At 49.5% G+C, this 17,673-nt stretch overlaps 2 pseudogenes; both read right to left on the reverse strand.

Annotated features, from left to right (window-relative positions):
* Positions 1-7,393: 7,393 nt before the first annotated feature.
* On the reverse strand, positions 7,394-7,546 carry LOC140397423 (U2 spliceosomal RNA; annotated as a pseudogene).
* A 6,146-nt stretch (positions 7,547-13,692) lies between these two features.
* On the reverse strand, positions 13,693-13,869 carry LOC140397323 (U2 spliceosomal RNA; annotated as a pseudogene).
* Between the last annotated feature and the right edge of the window lie 3,804 nt (positions 13,870-17,673).

Raw genomic sequence — 17,673 nt, forward strand, 5'->3', positions numbered from 1 at the left:
AATGTTTACATGATTATCATTTTGAGAAATCCTCGCAACAAGGCAATTCCAATGTCCAATTATTCCCCGAATATAAAAATAACAATAATATTGAATGATTTCTATCAACGAGATGTACCTTGAGGCGTGGATGGAGAAGAAGTTGGAGAGAAAAGCGGATCTGTGGAACATGTCGAAAAAAATAAACAATTATTTGGGTTTGATGTTCGAAATTTAGCTGTTATTCTTAATTTATATACGTGCTTCATATTCAGAAGATTTAATCTATAGTGTCCAAAATTGCCCTTAGTGTTGGTTGGGATTACTGGGTTATGGGGATAGGGTGGCGGTGTTGACCTTGGGTAGGGTGCTCTTTCCAAGAGCCGGTGCAGACTCGATGGGCCGAATGGCCTCCTTCTGCACTGTAAATTCTATGATAATCTATGAAACCAAGAACCAAACACCCCTGTCCACATCAAGCTCCCACCACTCTGTGCGATGCTTACCGGAAGAAACCACACTGGCGTCTTCTTTGTGATCACAGTCAGCTTGAGGCCACAATGATAAAGGACAATCAGAGAGAAAGGATTCATTTCCAGTGCACTTCACCTCATCCAGCCAGGTAGTACCGTTACCCTGGCCAAAAGAGGCCCCTCCTGGGGCAATAGAGGGGGACCACACTCCAACTGCCTGCACACAACTCTGGCATCGTTCATATCCCAGGAATCATCGCATACCGTGCCCCAAGTGTTGTTACACAATATCGCCACTCGTCCGGAGCATTTGGTGTCACCTCCAGCCAAGCGCAAGATTTGTCCTGAATTTGTCAAAGAAAAAATAATTATTACACTTGACGTGACACAAGCGCAGAATACAATCAGGCAGCTGTTAGAAAAGGTGAAGGAGAACCTGATTCTCCACCGCAGTCCTTGAGACTGTAGTGTGGTCCCTTTATTGTGTTTCCCCCTGTTGATAAGACAGACATGTTGAATGAAGATGACATTAATATGTGAAATTACATCTGCAAACAAAGTAGTTCATTGTGTTACCTGAACAAACAATACCCGCATCTTCCCGATGTTCACAGTTGTGTTGACCCAACGGGTCTCCCTGACATTGCCAAAGTGTCGTCTCATGTGACAGACATTCGATCTCATCGAGCCAAATGTGGCCGGTACCCATTCCAAATGATTTAGCGTCATAGTCAATGAAATCGGCGGTACCGCACTCTAACTGTTTACAGATCACATCTGCATCACGGTTCTCCAGTTTGTCAGAGCACACTGTGCCCCAGGTCCCATTGTAGAACACTTCCAATCTCCCCTCACAACGATGCTTTCCATTAACCAGACGGAGCTCTTTGTGTTCTATCAATGAAATAACAAACACCCTGTTGGTTCAATTGACCAATTGTTTATCCACAGTGCACTGCAATACATATGTTGCGCCAGTTGAGTTAACATTTTCATTGATATTATATCAGAAAATTAACAGAAACGAGCAGCTGCAACCAAACGATACAGTCCATAATAAGTAAATGTGAATTCCAAACCAGATATTTACATGATGTACCGCATTGAATGACTTGGAAACTTTGCAAAGTTTAGTGTTGGGTGGAGTTACTGGGTTATGGGGATTGGGTGTGGAGGTGTTGACCTTGGGTAGGGTGCTCTTTCCAAGAGCCGGTGAAGACTCGATGGGCCCAATGGCGTCCTTCACTGAAAATTCTATGATAATCTATGATGAATGCGTTCCTTTAAATCAGCCTGGATTGTCAGCAGAGCTTTGACAAGTTCCCACATTGTTAACTCAGGTCAGAAAATGAGAAACCAGCGAGTCAGTAGGAAAGTTGCTGTAAAATTAACTGTAAATTATTCTGTTAGTTAAATAGCAGAAGTACGAACGGGATGTTCACATGGATTGGTGCTGGTTTTACTGTTCCTGATGATATACATCAACTAGTCGTACTTTGCCCTCACAAGTAAAAGTTCCAAATTTATAGGAGGCAGAAAATGGGGCAAGCAGTTAATTCTGAAGAGGACTGCACAATATATAACAGACACGATGGGCCGAGAGGTCTTTTCTGTGCTGTGGATCTGTATGACCCTGTTACGACCATCTGTTGTACGAATAACATTCACAGTGAGTTCAGGAGAACATGTTTTTCTTCTGATTGCCAGAAAGTTGGAGGAAAGTGAAACTCAGAAAACATAAGATACTTGAGGCGGACAGCACCGATGCTTTTACACTGAGAGTATAAACGGAAGTGAGAGGAGAAAGAATCGGAAGGGAACATAGATCCGGTAGGCTGAATCAACGTTTTAATGCTATTTGTGTGCAGAATAAACGCCACACTCGGCGTTAGTCCGACTAACCTACGTCAGTGCAGTTCCGACCAAACTCGGGGATATATCTTCAGTATGAAACTTCGCTGAAAACTGAAGGAAATACGATCTTTACCTGAGCACATGATCTCCACATCTTCTTTATGATTACAGTCGTGGTTTCCCCACAATGCATGGGGGCATTGCCAGATAGACGATTCGTTCCCGGAACAGTCCAGCTCATCAAGCCAAATGCTGCCTGTGCCTGGTCCAGACGGAGCAGGAAATGGAAGCTGCAATGCATTTCCACAGGCCAGCTGTTTGCAAACCACGTCAGCGTCTGTCAGGTCCCAGGAATCGTCACAAACTGAGCCCCAGGTCCCAGAGTAATAAATCTCCAATCGGCCAGCACACCGGCTTAACCCGTCAGATAGCCTTAAGTGTTTGTGTCCTGATAGAAAATAATGCAGTGGAATATTATCCTTCTAACACAAATTCATATCACTGTTTAATTCAAACTATTGTGTAACAGCCGGCTGAATTAAAATCTCCCTTTCAAGCTGCTGTTCACAGGTAAATGAATACTTGTTGTCCAACACTTTTGTAGTCTTACCTAAATGTATAATATGGTGACTGGAAAATAACGCCGTGAAGGCAATGTGGAACTGCTCTTCAATGGGACGTCGGGAAATGCCTGTTCCGAAAATCTGAATCAACCGATACAAATCATTTGGAAATTGATAAAGCGCGCAGTGTTTAGCACCGCTGCCTCACCGCGCAGCGGTCCCAGGATTAATCCCGGCCCTGGGTCACTGCCAATGTGGAGAATTCACATTCTGCCCGTGTCTGCGTTGTTCTCACACCCACAACCCAAACCTGAATAGCGTATGGTGATTTGGTCACGCTAAATTGCCCGTGAATTGGAAAAAATTAGTGGGTACTCTCAATTTATTTTATAAAATCTGCACCGTGGTTTTCGGGATTGGCCCATTCTATGCTGGATAGAATGTTTCGCCCGCAATTGTCTAATTATGCCAATTAATAAGTCTAAACACAATCCCTTTAAGCAAACATTTTATGTTATGTTTTTCACTGCATACTGTTTTGCTGCCCATATTTCATCAGATATCGCCATAATGTTCTTAATGGTACAAATCAGAAAATGTCCAATGGGTTGGTAGCATCATTGAGAGAAAAAGCGGCTTAACCGCTCAAGCACTGACCCTCCCCGCGAATTCACCACACTTCCGGCTGAAAGTTTCAGAAGATCCATGTTCTTTCAAGACAGGAGGATTTCCCAAATGCCTAGCTGGGAAACCAATCTTGCTCCCTTCAAAAACGCTAATGCAAACAACACTTTCCAAAGTGAACCGCGCAAATTTGATCTCACCAGTAATGCCCACCGCAATTACATTGCCTCACACATTCCCCCCGCCTACCAAAATCACCTATTTGATCTATCCTGCACTTTCATCCTATAATATAATTTAGCTTTAGAATATCATTGTCATGTTCAAATGCACAAATACATCAATCGATCCCCCATACTTAATGAGGAGGCGTCTTCGTATTGGTATTGTTACTGGACTACTAATGCAGAGACCTGGGGATAGCTCTGGGGGCGCGGCTTCTAATCCCATGTTACGAAATGGTGGAATTTGAATTCAATTAAAATCTGTAATTGGACGTCTATTGATGACAATGTAACCATTGTCGATTGTCGTAAAAACCCATCTCATTCACTAATGCACCTCAGGCAGGAAGTCTGTTGTCCTAACCCGTTTTGACCTACATGTGACTATAGCCCCACACACCAATGCGGTTAAGCACTCCACTCAGTTTAAGGGCAATTAGATATGGGTAACAATTGCTGGCCCAGACAGCGACGCCCACATCACAAGAACGAACAAAAAAAATCAACAGCCCCGACATTGGCTTTTGACAGACAATATCAGAATTCCTTGACATAAACCTTTCCTCTCCCTTTCAGTTGCGCTGTTGAAACCTACCCCTTTGACCAATTCATTTGTCATCGTTGTCATTGGTCCTTATTGGCTATGTCTGTATTTACTGTGGGGCGGGACCTAGAGATTTATAACGTTGTTCAATCTGTCAGCATAGTTCCAAATATGTGTTATTACTGCCCATGTTCATCCTGGCTCCAGTGTTAAATAATTGGTCCACAGGCCCCTGAGGAAGAAATGACATGTTCCCATTGCCCATGACACATTTCCCGTTCATTTCAGTCACAGTGACCTGTTTATTCACCTGAACACAGAACCCCTACGTCAATGCTGTCAGTGTGAGGCGACTTCGGTGGGAATGAGCTGCAGTTCCAGAGATGCGATTCGTTTCCTTTACAATGGACATAATTCACCCACACTGACCCTTCATCCTCTCCGTATTGTGAAGAGTTATATGCGGCTATCGCGGCTCCGCAGCCCAGCTGTCTACAGACCACGTCAGTGTCATTCAGGTCCCATCAGCTCTCCTGGACTCTGCCCCAGCTGCGGTTGTAGTAAATCTCCACTCGGCCATCACACCTGCTACCCCCATTCATCAATCTCAGTGACCAATTTTCATCTGTGTGAAGTGAGACGTTGAGAACAATAGTAACAGTGAAACAAATTAACGCAGATTTAGATCATCTTTACCCCAGGCTGCTTCTCTGGTGCAAGAGTGAAGGGTGTGACTACGCGGATGCTGAGCACTGTCAGGCAGGAAACTGAACAGTCAGCATTCGTGGTCCGTGTCAGAAACAATGACAAAGAGGGATAGAGTCATGCAAATACTGTTTATCGAAAGCCAGAGTTCGCTCGCACGTTGGCCGGTATATGTAGAAAGATCCTTATTAGGTACTGCACCAAATGCAACTCTGTTTTTTTAACATTAGCAAACGCATGTACACCTAGCTGGAGATTAGATGCTGGGGTTTGGACATAAATTTCCTCCAATATGGGCAACAGTTCTGCGGAAGAGGGATCAGGGAATGTTGGGATAGGTTGCAGCTGAACGCAGTCGCGTCCCAAATCCTTCTGGTTCAATTGGCTAGTTCCATCGGTATGGTCAGGACAGATTTGGAAGACATTTTGGAGCTATGAGGTAACATTAGGGGAAATCAATCACGTGCAGAGAATCGGTACAGGCAGCTAGCACGAGAGGAGGGAATATTGCGGCATTATCTGGGATTACAGGAGAAGAGAATGTAACTCCTTTGAAATTATGCTTGCAGTCTAGGTATGTAAATTCAGAGTGTGGGAAAGAATTTGCCTGTAGTGCCGAATACGAGAACTATTATTCTGCCATTGCAACGGTGAATTGTCTCAAACAGCTGCAGGAATATGCAAAATGAAAAAAAAAATAGAGACATTAAGGAGGAGACCAAAGTCCCGAAAACAGCCATGTGAGAGTGGCCAATAATCTGTCCTGTGTGATATTGAGTGAAACAAAATACAGGAGTGGACACGCGGGACTTCTCCTCTAATTACCCTCAATGTAGTGCTGAGGATTTTTTACTTCCCGATTTGACCGGGTGTTCAGAATCCTGAGAGTTCTGTGTAACACAGATATGGACGCAATGTTCCCGTCGGCATAGGGCGAGGATGGGAGGAGGGGCAGGTTTAAGATATTTGACAAAATAACAATTGTGACCTCAGAGTACTTTCATAGGCAGTGAGTGGTTTGGATCGGAAATGGACAGTGTGGGTATAATGGACGTGAAGATCAATCATGTCATTGAAAAGAGAATTGATCAATTATGTGGAAGGGAAATAACACTGGTCTGTGAGGGCACTCCAGAGTTGCGAAAAGTTGTGTTACATTTCCAAAACGCTTGCACGGTCACGATGGAACGAATGGCCGCTTCATTTTCTGTGCCACATTGTACTTTGCTCTGATTATCTGGATTGAGGGCACTCACCCGAGCAGATGACACTGGCTTCATTTCCATGGGAGCAGCTAAAATCGAACACGGATGAAAGCGGACACTGCCACAACCTGGACTCGTTCCCGCCGCACCTGTAGTTCTCCTTCCACACTGGGCCGGTTCCCTTTCCAAAGGGAGCACCTCTCATGATGTTCTTTACCGCCCCGCACTGAAGATGCTCACAGATCATACTGGCGGCTTCTAAACCAAAGTAAACATCACACAGCGTCCCCCAGCGGTCTCCGTGTAACACCTCCTCCCGTCCTGAGCACCTGTCCTGGCCACCAACCAATCGGGGACCATGTTGTCCTGTTTCGGATATAAACACGGACCCACGTAACTTGTAGATATCCATTAGGATAGTCACACGTCAAAAGTAAGGAAAGTAAATTATACCAAGGCACCTATACCCACTGCTCATGTTCACCAAATAATCATTTTAAAGGAGTTAAAATGGTGCGGGACACTTTTAAGAAGCTGCCTCAACTCAAATGTGAGTGTTCATCCTGAAAATCAATCTGATGGAATATTGCCGATTATAGAGTGTTTAAAGGCGACATTGTTTCGATTCCAACTAAGTATAAGCTGTTTAATTAAGCAGATCAGTAGGCGGCGATCGCGGGTCAGGATACCCCCCCCACCCCCACCACCCCAGGATGACCGCCGCACACTTACCTGCCAGGTCCCGCTGGGTGTGAGGTGAATAATTCATGCCGGCAGGACTGGGCAAAGCTTTACGACCACTCGGTCCATCGGGGCCCGGAGAATCGTCGGGGGGGGGGGGCTCCTGTTTTTGTTGGGGGCCCTTGTGTTGCTTTTCCGCATTCTGTGCCGTGGTGTCTTTTACGGTGGAGGGTGTATGAACCTCCTCTCTGGTCGCCTTTTTAACTCCGCTGCTGATGATCTGTGCATGTGTCGCCCCGCGTTTCGGGCAGGCCCTGTAAAGATGTGTCCCTCCTGCCTGCAGTTTGTGCAGAAGGTCACACTGCAGTTTGCGGCAACATGCCCCGTTTTGTGGCATACTCGTGGCTGTCCCACGTCGTAGAGGTAACCACGATTTACTCCAATAGCTAAACTGGAGGGAGTATGCAGGATAGTTCCGTTGCTGTCTGTTCTTAGGGTCACCTTGACCTGGTGCGCACTTGTCCAGATGCCGAAGATGTCTTTCACTTGCACGCTGTCACTTTTCAGCTCAGCGTACCTGGCGATGAACCATCTCCCAGTCCCAAAAATCAATTCAATATTCGGTCCCTAGAGAGAGGACATATCAGATATTAAACTGATAAGAACAGATTTTTTTTTTTTTTCAAAAAAATATACTTTATTCATAAAAATTTATCACGAGCATTACAGAAACATTTCAAATTGTCTTGACTGTACATTTCCGGCGGGGTTACATGTTGCCTTGACTTTCTTTCATTCACTTTTGATATTGTCGTACACATATCACTCTTTACATTACAATTCCTTCTTTAATATTTACAGTGGCATGTTTGTTTTATACATTGGAGTGTTGGTTGCCCCAACCGAGGGGCTTTACACTGTTACCGGCCCCTCGGTGTACATTTGCTGGAAAGACTTTACACTGTGGTCTTTCCCCATTGCGCCTTGGCGGCAGCTGCCCCAAGCTTGAGTGCGTCCCTCAGCACGTAGTCCTGGACCTTGGAATGTGCCAGTCTGCAACACTCGGTCGAGGACAATTCTTTGCACTGGAAGATCAGCAAGTTTCGGGCAGACCAAAGAGCGTCTTTCACCGAGTTGATGACCTTCCAGCAGCAGTTGATATTTGTCTCGGTGTGTGTCCCTGGAAACAGTCCGTAGAGCACAGAGTCCTGTGTCACAGATCTGTTTGGGATAAACCTTGACAAATACCACTGCATCTCTCTCCAGACCTTCTTTGCAAAGGCACATTCCACAAGGAGGTGTGTGACCGTCTCATTTCCCCCACAGCCACTCCGAGGGCAGCGTGCATTGGTGCAGAGCCTTCGGGTGTGCATGAAGAATCTGACAGGGAGGGCCCTTCTCACCACCAGCCAAGCTAGGTCTTGGTGCTTGTTTGAAAGTTCTGGTGATGAGGCGTTCTGCCAGATGACTCTGGCAGTCTGCTCAGGGAACCATCCAACGTCCTCCACGGTCTCCTTTTCCCTGAGGGCCTCGAGGACATTACGTGCTGACCACTGCTTCATTGCCTTGTGGTCAAAGGTGTTTTCCTTCAAAAACTTTTCCACAAAGGACAGGTGGTACGGTACGGTCCAACTACTTGGAGCGTTCCGCGGCAATGAGGCCAGGCCCATTCTTCGCAACACCGGGGACAGGTAGAACCTCAGTATGTAGTGACACTTGGTGTTTGCATACTGGGGGTCCACGCACAGCTTGATGCAGCTGGACACAAAGGTGGCCAACAGGATGAGGGAGGCGTTGGGTATGTTCCGCCCTCCTTTCTCCAGAGGTTTGTACATGGTGTCCCTTCGGACACGGTCCATCTTGGATCGCCAGATAAATTTGAAGATGGCCCGGGTGACTGCTGTGGCGTAGGGTCGGGTTATGGGCCAGACCTGCGCCACGTACAGCAACACCGAGAGTACCTCACACCTGATGACCAGGGTTTTGCCCGCAATGGAGAGGGAGCGTTGCTCCCACCAGCCCAGTTTCTGTCTTACCTTTCCTAGGCGCTCCTCCCAGTTTTTGGTGCACGCCCCAGCAGCTCCGAACCATATCCCCAGCACCTTCAGGTAATCTGACCTGACAGTGAAGGGGACAAAGGACCGGTCGGCCCAGTTCCCAAAGAACATGGCCTCGCTCTTGCCCCGGTTTACCTTGGCTCCAGAGGCCAGTTCAAACTGGTCGCAGGTGGTCAAGAGCCTGCGTACAGACGCAGGATCCGAGCAGAAGACGGCAACGTCGTCCATGTACAGGGAGGCCTTGACTTGCATGCCTCCACTGCCTGGGATCGTCACTCCTCTTATACCCGGATCCCTCCTGATGGACTCGGCAAAAGGTTCTATGCAGCACACAAAAAGGGCAGAGGAGAGAGGGCAGCCCTGCCTGACTCCAGATCTGATCTGGAACTTTTCTGATTCCCACCCATTGATTGAGACTGCGCTATAGATGTTTGTGTAGAGCAGTTTGATCCAATTGCGAATTCCCTCCCCAAACCCCATTTTGGAGAGCACATCCATCATGTAGGTGTGCGATATTCTGTCAAAAGCCTTCTCCTGGTCAAGGCTGATGAGGCAAGTGTCCACCCCCCTGTCCTGCACGTAGGCGATCGTATCCCTGAGTAGCGCGAGGCTATCAGAGATCTTCCTGCCGGGTACAGCACAGGTCTGGTCAGGGTGGATCACCGACTCCAGAGCAGACCTGACCCGATTGGCGATGACCTTTGCTAGAATTTTGTAGTCCACATTCAACAGTGAAATGGGTCGCCAATTTCGAATTTCTTCCCTTTCCCCCTTCTGTTTGTAGATGAGGGTGATGATGCCTTTCCTCATGGACTCTGACATGCTGCCCTCCAGAAGCATACTCTCGTACACTTCCAGCAGGTCTGGGCCCATCCAGTCCCACAGAGCCGAATACAACTCAACCGGTAAGCCGTCGCTTCCGGGTGTTTTACTCGTCTCGAAGGACTTGGCGGCCTTTGTCAGCTCGTCCAGAGTTAGTGGTTTGTCCAGGTTTTCCAGCTCGCTGTCGCCTATGACCTCCGTGATAGTCGACAGGAAGGTCTGGGAAACAGTGCTATCTGTTGGCTTCAGGTCATATAGTCCGGCATAAAAGGATTGGCTGATCCTCAGGATGTCAGACTGCGATGACTTTTCAGAGCCATCTTCTTCCTTCAGGCTGCTGATCACAGAGGTCTCTCTGTGCACCTTTTGGAAGAAGAAGCGTGAGCACTTTTCGTCCTGCTCCACGGAGCGGACTCTGGAACGGAAGATAACCTTGGAGGCCTCCGAGGTGTAGAGCGAGGCTTGCTGGCTCTTCACCTCTTGGAGATCCTCCTTGACATCCACCCCCATCGACTGCAGCTGGAGCAAATTTTGCATACTTTTCTGGAGCCTGGACATGACCCCTCGTCTCTCTCTCACCTTTTGAACGCCCTTGAGGATGAAAAACCTCTTGATATTCCCCTTGATTGCTTCCCACCAGAGATGTGGGGCCTCAAAGAGGGGTTTCACGGTTCTCCAACCTTTGTAATCCCTCCTGAGTTCCTCGATGTTCTCAGGGGTCAGCAGTTTTACATTTAGCTTCCACGTCCCCCTGCCTACCCCCTGGTCTTCCTGCAGGTGGCAGTTGGCCAGTAGGAGGCAGTGGTCAGAGAAGAACACCGGCGTTACGTCGGTGGACCTGACCGTGAAAGCTCGGGACACAAAAAAGAAGTCTATCCTGGAGCGGACGGACCCGTCTGGCCGTGACCATGTGTATCTACGCTGCGCGCCGTCTGCAGGGTTGCTGCAGACGTCGAGCAGCTTGGCGTCTTTTACCGTTTCCATCAGGAGTCTGGACGTAGCGTCTAGTTTGCTGTCGGCTTTGCTGGATCGTCCAGCCGCATCGATGATGCAGTTGAAGTCACCACCCAGGATGACCGGCTTGGAGGTGGCCAACAGCAGTGGGAGTTGCTGAAGAACTGCCAGCCGCTCACTTTTTACGGCCGGGGCGTACACATTAATAAGTCTGAGAGGGGTGTTCTTGTATTTCACGTCTGCTACGAGGAGGCGCCCGCCCACCACCTCCTTAACGTCGGAGATGGTGAAGTTGCCTCCCCGCAGCAGAATACCCAGGCCGGAGGAGCGGCAGTCGTTTCCTCCTGACCAGATGGATGGCCCGTGGGACCACCAGCTCGACCAGCGCCTGTAGTTGCTGAGGTGCGGAATTCCGCACTCCTGCAGGAACAGTAGGTCAGCTTTTACATTTGCCAAATAGTTGAGTGTGGCTACACACCGTGAAGTATCTTTGATGCTTCGCACATTTATGGATGCAATTTTTAAACCCATTATAAAAAAGATAGATTTACCAGTCTCAAGAGTCCAGAGTCTATACAGTTGGCTGTTCCAGCTGTTCGATGTTCCCCAGCATGCCGGTGGTGCTCGCAAACTTTAGCACAGTTGCAGGGCTGAGAAAGCTGTTCTGGTCCGTACTGGCCCCGTGATTTTGATGCAGATGCATTGGGGGGGTGGTGTAGCCCTGGGGTTCGTCGTGGCAGTCAGTAGGTGTTGGGGTTGCAGGCCGGTCTTCACCTGGGTTATTGCTGCTCGTTGCTATCGGGGGTTGGTCTGTGACCTTGTTTTCTTCCCGGTCGGTGGTCTGGGGGGTCTGTGCCTTCCGTTCCACGTCGGTGCTTTGCCTCTTTATTTGAGGCCGATTCTTGTCCTGTTTTCCCTCATCGGATGAGGTGTCGGCACTAAGTGCGCCGGCTGAGAGGTGTCGCTTTTTGCCACTACCCCTCAGGGGGTTCTTCAGTTTGTTTTTTTGTTTCCTCTTACGTTTGTCCCTGTTCACGGTTTCCCAGGGCTCTTTATTCTTTGTCCCATCCTCTTCCTCTTCCATTGAGTGTTCCTCATCAGATGGGGCTGGGGTTGGGTTGTCAGGAGGTGCTGGGGCCTCCTCTTTTTGTTGGGGGCCCTTCTGTTGCTTTTCCTCATTCTGAACCATGGTGTCTTTTTCGGTGGAGGGTGTATGCACCTCCTCTCTGGTCGCCTTTTTGACTCCGCTGCTGATGATTTCAGCGTATGTTGCCCCGCGTTTCGGGCAGGCCCTGTAAAGATGGCCGGCCTCCCCACACAGGTTGCAGCACTTGTCTTCTTTGCAGTCCTTAGTCATGTGTCCCTCCTGCCTGCAGTTCTTGCAGAAGGTCACACTGCAGTTTGCGGCAACATGCCCCGTTTTGCCACAGGTGTGGCATACTCGTGGCTGTCCCACGTAGTAGAGGTAGCCACGATTTACTCCAATAGCGAAATTGGAGGGGGGATGCAGGATGGCTCCGTTGCTGTCCGTTCTTAGGGTCACCTTGACCTGGTGCTCACTTGTCCAGATGCCGAAGGTGTCTTTCACTTGCACGCTGTCACTTTTCAGCTCAGCGTACCTGGCGAGGAACGTGAGCACATCAGATACAGGGACGTGGGGGTTGTACGTGTGCAGTGTAACAACCCGATTTCGCTGTGCCGGTAGCGTAAACAGAGGTTCCGCAGTCAGGATCGACAAGGGACTCTGGTTACCTTTTTCCTTGAAGACGTTCAAGAATTTGATGCACGCTGCGACGCTCTTGAAGGTGACATCAAAGAAACCATTCTTGGGGAAGTTTTGCAAGCAGAAGATCTCTGTTGCTTTAAACCCACAGCACTCGAGCAGCACCTTCTTCACGAAGTGTTTCCGGTCCAAAGGTGACTCTCCATCCGTTTTCTTCACTGTGACTCGGACAGTGTTTCGCACGCCCCAGCCTGGTGGTCGGGATGCAGCTGCATCCATAGCTCGTACGTTGGGTGTGAAACTGTATCGGCGTTAGGCCTAAACCCGAGGTTTAGGCCAGCATGTAGATCCACCAATAGCAGCCAAGCTCCAAACGTTTCTTCTTTGACGACTTCAATCCCTCCGAGTTGTCCAATCCACGATCGTCATGGAAATCCTCAGCTTCCCTCGATCAAATGAGACTACACTTGATCTGAGCCAAAAGGCCGAGAAGCGATAACCCATATTTTCCGGCAATGGCTCTTGTCCTCCTCGTCCACTGACATTCAGGTGCACCTTGCTGCGCTCGACTGTGCTTTGGAACTTTTAGTCTACGCTCACTGTTGGTCAAGAGACATCCAGCTTGGCCGAGCACGGTGGAGTCTGTGCATGCAGAACCAGTAAAACAAAACACGAAGACATCGTCTGGCAAGCCGTCCCCTGACGTCACCAGATGAAATGGAGACACTGTGAAGGCCCAGTGACACCCAACGGAGGGAGTCGAAGTAATCTCCACCTTTGCCGAACAAAGGGCAATCCGTGCAAGCAGCAAGTACTGGCGGAATTCAACAGAGGGCAATGTCTAGTCTCCCTGAGCTCCACCCTGGCGTGTTGGTCGTGGAGTCAGGAGAACGAAAAGAGACGCCGTGAAGGTGTACCTACATCCAAATCAGGATGCCATTCAGTCTGTCGCCACACTACCCCGTTGTGCAGGATGAAGGGATGTGGTAACTGAAGTGAGGAGAAGGCAAGTCGGCACCCGGGGGTGAGGGTGAGTCGGCTGTAAAAAGCAGCATGAAATCTGTGTGGCATATCAGCTGAAAACGGAGCCTCGCTGCCGAAAGTCCGCGAGTCCATCGGCTCGCAACATTCGTGCACGAAGCTCCCGCCAGCAGAAAAGCTAGCAATGCTTTGGAGCCTGGAAGGCCTTAAATTGGTCAGGATGAGACAACTGGACAAGATAGAAAAGGGGAAGCCAGGTTTTGCGCCAGTTTCTGCTTTTGTACCTTTTGCTCCCAAGAGCGGGCGAAAGGCACCATTCCTGGAAGCATTGCAAGACCAGGTTGATGTGTGGAGCGGAAGGAGCAAGCCTCTGAACCATCTCCGAGTCCCAAAAATCAATTTAATATTCGGTCCCCAGATAGAGGACATATCAGATATTAAACTGATAAGAACAGATTTTTTTTTTTTTCAAAAAAATACACTTTATTCATCAAAATTTATCATGAGCATTACAGAAACATTTCAAATTTTCTTGACTGTACATTTTCGGCAGGGTTAAATGTTGCCTTGACTTTCTTCCATTCAATTTTGATATTGTCGTACACATATCACTCTTTACATTACAATTCCTTCTTAAATATTTACAGTGCCAGTTTTTTTTGTACATTGGAGTGTTGGTTGCCCCGACCGAGGGGCTTTACACTGTTACCCGCCCCTCGGTGTACATTTGCTGGAAAGACTTTACACAGTGGTCTTTCCCCATTGCGCCTTGGCGACAGCTGCCCCAAGCTTGAGTGCGTCCCTCAGCACGTAGTCCTGGACCTTGGAATGTGCCAGTCTGCAACACTCGGTCGAGGACAATTCTTTGCACTGGAAGATCAGCAAGTTTCGGGCAGACCAAAGAGCGTCTTTTACCGAGTTGATGACCTTCCAGCAGCAGTTGATATTTGTCTCGGTGTGTGTCCCTGGAAACAGTCCGTAGAGCACAGAGTCCTGTGTCACAGATCTGTTTGGGATAAACCTTGACAAATACCACTGCATCTCTCTCCAGACCTTCTTTGCAAAGGCACATTCCACAAGGAGGTGTGTGACCGTCTCATTTCCCCCACAACCACTCCGAGGGCAGCGTGCATTTGTGCAGAGCCTTCGGGTGTGCATGAAGAATCTGACAGGGAGGGCCCTTCTCACCACCAGCCAAGCTAGGTCTTGGTGCTTGTTTGAAAGTTCTGGTGATGAGGCGTTCTGCCAGATGACTCTGGCAGTCTGCTCAGGGAACCATCCAACGTCCTCCACGGTCTCTTTTTCCCTGAGGGCCTCGAGGACATTACGTGCTGACCACTGCTTCATTGCCTTGTGGTCAAAGGTGTTTTCCTTCAAAAACTTTTCCACAAAGGACAGGTGGTGCGGTACGGTCCAACTACTTGGAGCGTTCCGCGGCAATGAGGCCAGGCCCATCCTTCGCAACACCGGGGACAGGTAGAACCTCAGTATGTAGTGACACTTGGTGTTTGCATACTGGGGGTCCACGCACAGCTTGATGCAGCTGGACACAAAGGTGGCCAACAGGATGAGGGAGGCGTTGGGTACGTTCCGCCCTCCCTGCTCCAGAGGTTTGTACATGGTGTCCCTTCGGACACGGTCCATCTTGGATCGCCAGATAAATTTGAAGATGGCCCGGGTGACTGCTGTGGCGTAGGGTCGGGTTATGGGCCAGACCTGCGCCACGTACAGTAACACCGAGAGTACCTCACAGCTGATGACCAGGGTTTTGCCCGCAATTGAGAGGGAGCGTTGCTCCCACCAGCCCAGTTTCTGTCTTACCTTTCCTATGCGCTCCTCCCAGTTTTTCGTGCACGCCCCAGCAGCTCCGAACCATATCCCTAGCACCTTCAGGTAATCTGACCTGACAGTGAAGGGGACAAAGGACCGGTCGGCCCAGTTCCCAAAGAACATGGCCTCGCTCTTGCCCCGGTTTACCTTGGCTCCAGAGGCCAGTTCAAACTGGTCGCAGGTGGTCAAGAGCCTGCGTACAGACGCGGGATCCGAGCAGAAGACGGCAACGTCGTCCATGTACAGGGAGGCCTTGACTTGCATGCCTCCACTGCCTGGGATCGTCACTCCTCTTATACCCGGATCCCTCCTGATGGACTCGGCAAAAGGTTCTATGCAGCACACAAAAAGGGCAGAGGAGAGAGGGCAGCCCTGCCTGACTCCAGATCTGATCTGGAACTTTTCTGATTCCCACCCATTGATTGAGACTGCGCTATACATGTTTGTGTAGAGCAGTTTGATCCAATTGCGAATTCCCTCCCCAAACCCCATTTTGGAGAGCACATCCATCATGTAGGTGTGCGATATTCTGTCAAAAGCCTTCTCCTGGTCAAGGCTGATGAGGCAAGTGTCCAGCCCCCTGTCCTGCACGTAGGCGATCGTACCCCTGAGTAGCGCGAGGCTATCAGACATCTTCCTGCCGGGTACAGCACAGGTCTGTTCAGGGTGGATCACCGACTCCAGAGCAGACCTGACCCGATTGGCGATGACCTTTGCTAGAATTTTGTAGTCCACATTCAACAGTGAAATGGGTCGCCAATTTCGAATTTCTTCCCTTTCCCCCTTCTGCTTGTAGATGAGGGTGATGATGCCTTTCCTCATGGACACTGACATGCTGCCTTCCAGAAGCATACTCTCGTACACTTCCAGCAGGTCTGGGCCCATCCACTCCCACAGAGCCGAATACAACTCAACCGGTAAGCCGTCGCTTCCGGGAGTTTTACTCGTCTCGAAGGACTTGGCGGCCTTTGTCAGCTCGTCCAGAGTTAGTGGTTTGTCCAGGTTTTCCAGCTCGCTGTCGCCTATGACCTCCGTGATAGTCGACAGGAAGGTCTGGGAAACAGTGCTATCTGTTGGCTTCAGGTCATACAGTCCGGCATAAAAGGATTGGCTGATCCTCAGGATGTCAGACTGCGATGACTTTTCAGAGCCATCTTCTTCCTTCAGGCTGCTGATCACAGAGGTCTCTCTGTGCACCTTTTGGAAGAAGAAGCGTGAGCACTTTTCGTCCTGCTCCACGGAGCGGACTCTGGAACGGAAGATAACCTTGGAGGCCTCCGAGGTGTAGAGCGAGGCTTGCTGGCTCTTCACCTCTTGGAGATCCTCCTTGACATCCCCCCCCCCCCCCATCGACTGCAGCTGGAGCAAATTTTGCATACTTTTCTGGAGCCTGGACATGACCCCTCGTCTCTCTCTCACCTTTTGAACGCCCTTGAGGATGAAATACCTCTTGATATTCCCCTTGATTGCTTCCCACCAGAGATGTGGGGCCTCAAAGAGGGGTTTCACGGTTCTCCAACCTTTGTAATCCCTCCTGAGTTCCTCGATGTTCTCAGGAGTCAGCAGTTTTACATTTAGCTTCCACGTCCCCCTGCCTACCCCCTGGTCTTCCTGCAGGTGGCAGTCGGCCAGTAGGAGGCAGTGGTCAGAGAAGAACACCGGCGTTACGTCGGTGGACCTGACCGTGAAAGCTCCGGACACAAAAAAGAAGTCTATCCTGGAGCGGACGGACCCGTCTGGCCGTGACCATGTGTATCTACGCTGCGCGCCGTCTGCAGGGTTGCTGCAGACGTCGAGCAGCTTGGCGTCTTCTACCGTTTCCATCAGGAGTCTGGACGTAGCGTCTAGTTTGCTGTCGGCTTTGCTGGATCGTCCAGCCGCATCGATGATGCAGTTGAAGTCACCACCCAGGATGACCGGCTTGGAGGTGGCCAACAGCAGTGGGAGTTGCTGAAGAACTGCCAGCCGCTCACTTTTTACGGCCGGGGCGTACACATTAATAAGTCTGAGAGGGGTGTTTTTGTATTTCACGTCTGCTACGAGGAGGCGCCCGCCCACCACCTCCTTAACGTCGGAGATGGTGAAGTTGCCTCCCCGCAGCAGAATACCCAGGCCGGAGGAGCGGCAGTCGTTTCCTCCTGACCAGATGGATGGCCCGTGGGACCACCAGCTCGACCAGCGCCTGTAGTTGCTGAGGTGCGGAATTCCGCACTCCTGCAGGAACAGTAGGTCAGCTTTTACATTTGCCAAATAGTTGAGTGTGGCTACACACCGCGAAGTATCTTTGATGCTTCGCACATTTATGGATGCAATTTTTAAACCCATTATAAAAAAGATAGATTTACCAGTCTCAAGAGTCCAGAGTCTATACAGTTGGCTGTTCCAGCTGTTGAATGTTCCCCAGCATGCCGGTGGTGCTCGCAAACTTTAGCACAGTTGCAGGGCTGAGAAAAC

This window comes from Scyliorhinus torazame, chromosome 20 (genome assembly GCF_047496885.1).
Source record: "Scyliorhinus torazame isolate Kashiwa2021f chromosome 20, sScyTor2.1, whole genome shotgun sequence".
Classification (NCBI taxonomy): Eukaryota; Metazoa; Chordata; class Chondrichthyes; order Carcharhiniformes; family Scyliorhinidae; genus Scyliorhinus; species Scyliorhinus torazame.